At 40.9% G+C, this 6,732-nt stretch overlaps 1 pseudogene; it reads right to left on the bottom strand.

Annotated features, from left to right (window-relative positions):
- Window positions 1-3,069: 3,069 nt before the first annotated feature.
- Window positions 3,070-4,848, bottom strand: LOC129470398 (60 kDa heat shock protein, mitochondrial-like; annotated as a pseudogene).
- Window positions 4,849-6,732: the final 1,884 nt, after the last annotated feature.

Genomic DNA, 6,732 nt, shown 5'->3' with positions numbered 1-6,732 from the left:
TTAAAGTCTGTTTTATCAGAGACTAGGATTGTAACCCTTTCTTTTTTTTGCTTTCCATTTGCTTGGTAGATCTTCCTCCATCCCTTTGAGTCTATGTGTGTCTCTGCATGTGAGATGGGTCTCCTGAATATAGCACACTGATGGTTCTTGGCTCTTTATTGAATTTGCCAGTCTGTGTCTTTTAATTGGAGCATTTAGCCCATTTACATTTAAGGTTAATATTGTTATGTGTGAATCTGATCCTGTCATTATGATGTTAGCTGGTTATTCTGCTCATAAGTTGATGCAGTTTCTTCCTAGCCTCGATGGTCTTTACAATTTGGCATGTTTTTGCAGTGGCTGGTACTGGTTGTTCCTTTCCATTTTTAGTGCTTCCTTCAGGAGCTCTTGTAGGGCAGGCCTGGTAGTGACAAATCTCTCAGCATTTGCTTGTCTGTAAAGGATTTTATTTCTCCTTCACTTATGAATCTTAGTGTGGCTGGATATGAAATTCTGGGTTGAAAATTCTTTTCTTTAAGAATGTTGAATATTAGCCCCCACTCTCTTCTGGCTTGTAGAGTTTCTGCCAAGAGATCCACTGTTAGTCTGATGGGCTTCCCTTTGTGGGTAACCCAACCTTTCTCTCTGGCTGCCCTTAACATTTTTTCCTTCATTTCAACTTTGGTGAATCTGACAACTATGTGTCTTGGAGTTGCTCTTCTCGAGGGGTATCTTTGTGGCATTCTCTGTATTTCCTGAATCTGAATGTTGGCCTGCCTTGCTAGGTTGGGGAAGTTCTCCTGGATAATATCCTGCAGAGTGTTTTCCAACTTGGTTCCATTCTCCCTGTCACTTTCGGGTACACCAATCAGAGATAGATTTGGTCTTTTCACATAGTCCCATATTTCTTGGAGGCTTTGTTCATTCCTTTTTACTCTTTTTTCTCTAAACTTCTCTATTCACTTCATTTCATTCATTCGATCTTCAATCACTAATACCCTTTCTTCCAGTTGATTGAATCGGCTACTGAAGCTTGTGCATTCGTTATGTAGTTCTCATGCCATGTTTTCAGCTCCATCAGGTCATTTAAGGACTTCTCTACACTGGTTATTCTAGTTATCCATTCGTCTAATCTTTTTTCAAGGCTTTTAGCTTCTTTGTGATGCGTTCGAACTTCCTCCTTTAGCTTGGAGAGGTTTGATTGTCTCAAGCCTTCTTCTCTCAACTCGTCAAAGCCATTCTCCATCCAGCTTTGTTCCATTGCTGGTGAGGAGCTGCGTTCCTTTGGAGGGGGAGAGGCGCTCTGATTTTTAGAATTTTCACTTTTCTGCTGTTTTTTCCCCATCTTTGTGGTTTTATCTACCTTTGGTCTTTGACGACGGTGATGTACAGATGGGGTTTTGGTGTGGATGTCCTTTGTGTTTGTTAGTTTTTCTTCTGACAGTTAGGACCCTCAGCTGCAGGTCTGTTGGTGTTTGCTGGAGGTCCACTCCAGATCCTGTTTGCCTGGGTATCAGCAGTGGAGGCTGCAGAACAGTGAGTATTGCTGAACAGCAAATGTTGCTGCCTGATCGTTCCTCTGGAAGCTTCATCTCAGAGGGGTACCCGGCCATGTGAGGTGTCAGTCTGCCCCTGCTGGGGGGTGCCTCCCAGTTAGGCTACTCCGGGGTCAGGGTCCCACTTGAGGAGGCAGTGTGTCCGTTCTCAGATCTCAAACTCCGTCCTGGGAGAACCACTACTCTCTTCAAAGCTGTCAGACAGGGACATTTAAGTCTGCAGAGGTTTCTGCTGCCTTTTGTTTGGCTATGCCCTTCCCCCCAGAAGTGGAGTCTGTACAGGCAGGCAGGCCTTCTTGAGCTGCAGTGGGCTCCACCCAGGTAGAGCTTCCCGGCCACTTTGTTTACCTACTCAAGCCTCAGCAATGGCGGGCGCCCCTCCCATAGCCTCGCTGCTGCCTTGCAGTTTGATTTCAGACTGCTGTGCTAGCAATGAGCGAGGCTCCGTGAGTGTGGGACTCTCTGAGCTGGGTGCAGGATATAATCTCCTGGTGTGCTGTTCACTACGACCATTGGAAAAGTGCAGTATTAGGGTGGGAGTGACCGGATTTTCCAGGTGCTGTCTGTCACAGCTTCCCTTGGCTAGGAAAGGGAATTCCCTGACCCCTTGCGCTTCCAGGGTGAGACGATGCCTCACCCTGCTTTGGCTCACACTTGATGGGCTGCACCCACTGTCCTGCACCCATTGTCCGACAAGCCCCAGTGAGATGAACTCGGTACCTCAGTTGGAAATGCAGATATCACCTGTCTTTTGTGTTGCTCATGCTGGGAGCTGTAGACTGGAGCTGTTCCTATTCAGCCATCTTGGAACCGCCCCTCTGATTGATTTTTTAAATGTATTTTCATCCTCTGATGAAATTTTCCATCTTGTCATTCATTTTCTTGAATACATTAATAGCTGTTTTAAAGTCTGTGTTAACTAACATCAGTATCTGAATGCTTGTCAGTCTGTTTCTTTTATTTTTTTAGTTTAAACAAATTTTTACTACACAAAGTTGTCACATAGTTGGATATTTTCCTAGTTTGTTCACAATTCTTATTCTCTACAGAAAGGCTGCTTAACTTTTCATCTGGTGATAGTAAGCACTAAAATTCTAACTTATAGAATAGTAGTAAAAATACCTCCATGATTTCAGTTGAAAGAAGTACATTGGTACATGGTGGTGCACCCAATATCAGGAATGCACAAATGTCCTTTTATTCAAAAATACAAAATAAATTATTTGTAGGCATGGACAATGGCAGCAGTAACCCATTATTTATTGTCAACTGAAACCAGTAACTGATGGTTATAGTGATTTTCTTAATCATCAGCCTTCAGTCATTTTCTCCAACTGACTTCTCTGAAGTTATTGGTGAGGAACACTGCCTTGAGCTTCCTGTCACAGTTCATTAATAAAGCACTATTCTAGGAATAAGAACATCTCACCTCCCATTCTACCCACTGCACCCATTCCAGGGTTCTTCCCTTCTTTAGAAATTTCTGTAACTACAGCTTATGATTTAGTTAACAAAGAGTGCACCCCAGCAGCACCCAGTAAAGCAGTTCTCACAACGTTTGTTGTGTCAATTTTTCCTTTTTCCACCATATTCATAACATAGCATCATCACCAACTTCTGAGGAACTTTGCATAATTTTCTCAACTATCAAAAATCCTTCAACATCTGCATTCTTAACAATAGTCACTGCAGGATTTTTGAGTGTTATTTTAATAACTTCTATACCAATTTTTAAATCTTCATTAGCTGGAGTTAATGAATCCAAGGCTCAAGTGCACTGGAGCAAGGCACAACCCCCTCCCAGAGCAATGCCTTCTTCAACAGCAGCTCTTACAGCATTAAGGGCATCTGTAACTCTGTCTTTCATTCATTCACTTTGACATCACTTGTCCCACCAGCCTTCAGCATTGCTACTCCATCTGAAAGTTTTGCCAGACATACATTCAGTTTTCCTTTTCATATTCACCAGTTGTAACATCTAACTGCTCAATGATTTCTTGAATATATTTTTCAATTTGAGCCTTAAAAGGAAAAACATTTTCCTTTTAAAAGCATAGCATCATATTTGGTCAAAATGACCTCTCTAACTTTTTCTAAGTTACGAGGCTAAATAGCTTCCAGATTTAGGGCTAACCCCTCTTCACTAAACACTAGACCACCAGTAGGAATAGCTGCATCTTCACGTTGGTTCTTTCTGTTGTCACCAAAATCTGGAGCTTTGACTGCTATGATCTGAAGACCAAATTTTAGCCTATTAAAAATGAATGTACTTAGAGCTTCTCTATCAATATCTTCAGCAATTATGACCAAGGACTTACAGTCAGGATTGGCAATTTAAAGAGCAGGTACAGTGGTCTGGACACTAGAAATTTTCATTTCATTCAATACAACATAGGCATCCTGGAATTCACATTTCTAACCTTTTGATGTATTAATAAAGTATGGAGAAATATAGCCTCAATCAAACTTTATGCCTTTAATAATTTCTAATTCATCATTCAGTGTTTTTCCATCCTTTACTGTGAGGCACCCTTTCTTCCAACCTTTTATTTGCATCAGAAATGATGCTGACAATTTCTTTGTCTCCATTTGCAGAAATCGTAGCAACCTGAGCAATTTCTTCAGGGGTTGTCATGGTTCAGACAGCTTCTTAAGTTCAGCAATTACAGCATCAACAGCTAACATCACACTTCTGATTTCCACAGGATTACCACTTTTGCTAATCTTTTCAAAGCCTTTCTTGGCAAAAGAGCATGGCAGTACAATAGCACTGGTGATGGCCTCCCCAGCTTCTTCATTTGTGTTATTAGCAACATCTTGGACAAGTTTAACTCCAATATTTTTATGTTTATCCTTTACATCAATTGACTTTGCAACAGTCACACCATCTTTTGTTACTTTAGAACTTCCCCAGTTGATCAATCATCGTTTTTGGCCCTATTGTGACAGCTACAGCATCTGCTAAAAAGTCTACACCTTGAAGCAGTAAGGCTCGGGAATCTGCGCCAAATTTTACATCTTTGGCAAAATCCCAAGTGAGATAAGGGGCTAGTACCCTGGACACCGGTCTCATCTGGCAAGACTGTGGGTAATTGAAGCATTTCTGTCGGATGGCAGCGGGCGTGGGTGCAGTGAGGCAGGTCGTTAGTGGCAAGTGAGGGGCGAGTCTATTTCCATGTTTTTGATTAAATGGCTGAAATTATGCATTTTACACTATAGAAGTTAGTTCTTTCTAGATAATGCTGTTTTCCTCTTGAGAAGTATTTTTTTGTTTTGTTTTGTTTTTAGCTTCTGAGACACAGAGTAGGAACATATCATCTTCATCAGATAAGGACTCCATGTGATTTAGAGTTGGATTTCAGCCCTTTCATTTCTTATTTGCCTTACTGAAATTCTGGGGTATATACCAGGACTTCCTTACGTTGGCAAACACTGAAGACTAATTTTAACTCACTAGCACCAAGATATGCCAATAGCTCAGCTTCAGTGCTCAACCTGACAGTATTCACTTTCCTCTTGGTTCTCTGCTTCTTGGCGTGTGCTGCTTCTGTATCAGTGAAAACCTAAGGGAAATAGAGGAGGTGAATGTTGGGTTGGCTTCAGTGAATTTTCTCTTCTCAGTGATCTTGGTTCCACAATTCCTGGTTACACTGGTGGCTCTCTGATGCCTTCAGACAATTTAACTTTGTTTTGTTTTTTTTAGTTATATTAGCCATTCTAGTTGTCTCAGCTAGAGGATTGATTGGCCACAAATCTGTCATAGCCAATAGGAGGAGACCCCTCCACTCCCTTTGATTCTGTCTCTGACTCCAGCCAATACCTGCTTTCAAGGACCAGAACACTTTTACTTACTTTTGATTGATCAAAATCTCTTTAATTCTGGTGACAGAGTTGTTCAAACACTCTTTATCTCCTCGCCTTGTTCAAGACAAGCCCTTCTCTGGAGGATCATCATAAGAAAACCAAAGAGAAAGATGGCCCTGCATTCTAGGGTCAAGTGAACTGTTTCTACAAAATCTTTAAGTCCTCAAACCCAGTCTCCTCACTTGCCCTGACCCTGCCTGTCCAGGTGGAGAGAGGAGCACCACTAACTCAGTGCTCATCCTAATAGAAGCTCCTGCCTCATGACACTGTAATCATTTGTGGAAGCCTAGAAATGTTTCTATAATCTACTAGACTAAATTCTGTATATTCAATTGCCTTTTCATGTGACAGTAACTTGGTTAAATTTTCTCTAGAGAATCAACAAAGATAATTCAGTCATTTCTCTAGTGTAGTTGTTTAAAATGTGCTTTTTATTATTAACAATTTTAAATTTTATATTCTTTTTTCTGATTACTTTTTACTAATAATATTTACACTGGGAATAATCAATTTGGGGAAAACTTCCATTAAGTTTTTCCATATTTGGAAGATTTTCCACAGACTAAAATCTGCCTTGATATATTTCTCTTCCAAACTCACATCCTTTTGATGCTGGGTATCACTGGACACATCCAAATTGCAATGAGACATTGATCTCTGCTCCTTTGGTTACAACACTGGGTGAGTCAGCACAGTGGGAGGTAGGATGATTCTTGGAAGCTACCCCTATACCATAACACATAGCCATAAATTAACTGTAAACATGAATGAACGTGAACCACACAAATACACCTCACTAAATCAAAACTAAGCCCAAATTAGCTTACCCAAACCCTTAGTTGGGTCCTGTGGCCACTCCAACTCTATCTGACAGGAGGGGAAGTGCAATGAAGGAAAAATCACAGTAGAAAGAGACAGCTGTTTTGACTGATTGTGGTTAAAATGTATTTGCAGATTTTACAGAAACATGTTACTATGAGAACATACTGCCCAGGCCCTTCCCAGGGCATTAGAGGGGCGATGAAGCTTAAACTTCATTAGCTTCAGGGTAAATCTACCTTGTATTTAAATATTATTAAAGACCACCCCCTGCAAAGAGTTAGCTAATTTAGAATGTTGGCTCTGAAATAATCATAGACCAAGAAAAGATGGCTAGGTCTTTTCCCTTTATATAAATTCATACATATGATCTTGGAGAGATTCAGTACCACATCAACCCCCTTCCCCTAATAGTCTCATATCAATAGGACTTCCCAAGAGGAGGAACAAAAGAATAATAGTTATTCCCCAAATCCTTTCTCTCTTTCCCTCCAAGTCTTCAGTCCAATACACT

This window comes from Symphalangus syndactylus, chromosome 2 (genome assembly GCF_028878055.3).
Source record: "Symphalangus syndactylus isolate Jambi chromosome 2, NHGRI_mSymSyn1-v2.1_pri, whole genome shotgun sequence".
Classification (NCBI taxonomy): Eukaryota; Metazoa; Chordata; class Mammalia; order Primates; family Hylobatidae; genus Symphalangus; species Symphalangus syndactylus.
This window is presented reverse-complemented; position numbering and strand designations above follow the sequence as displayed.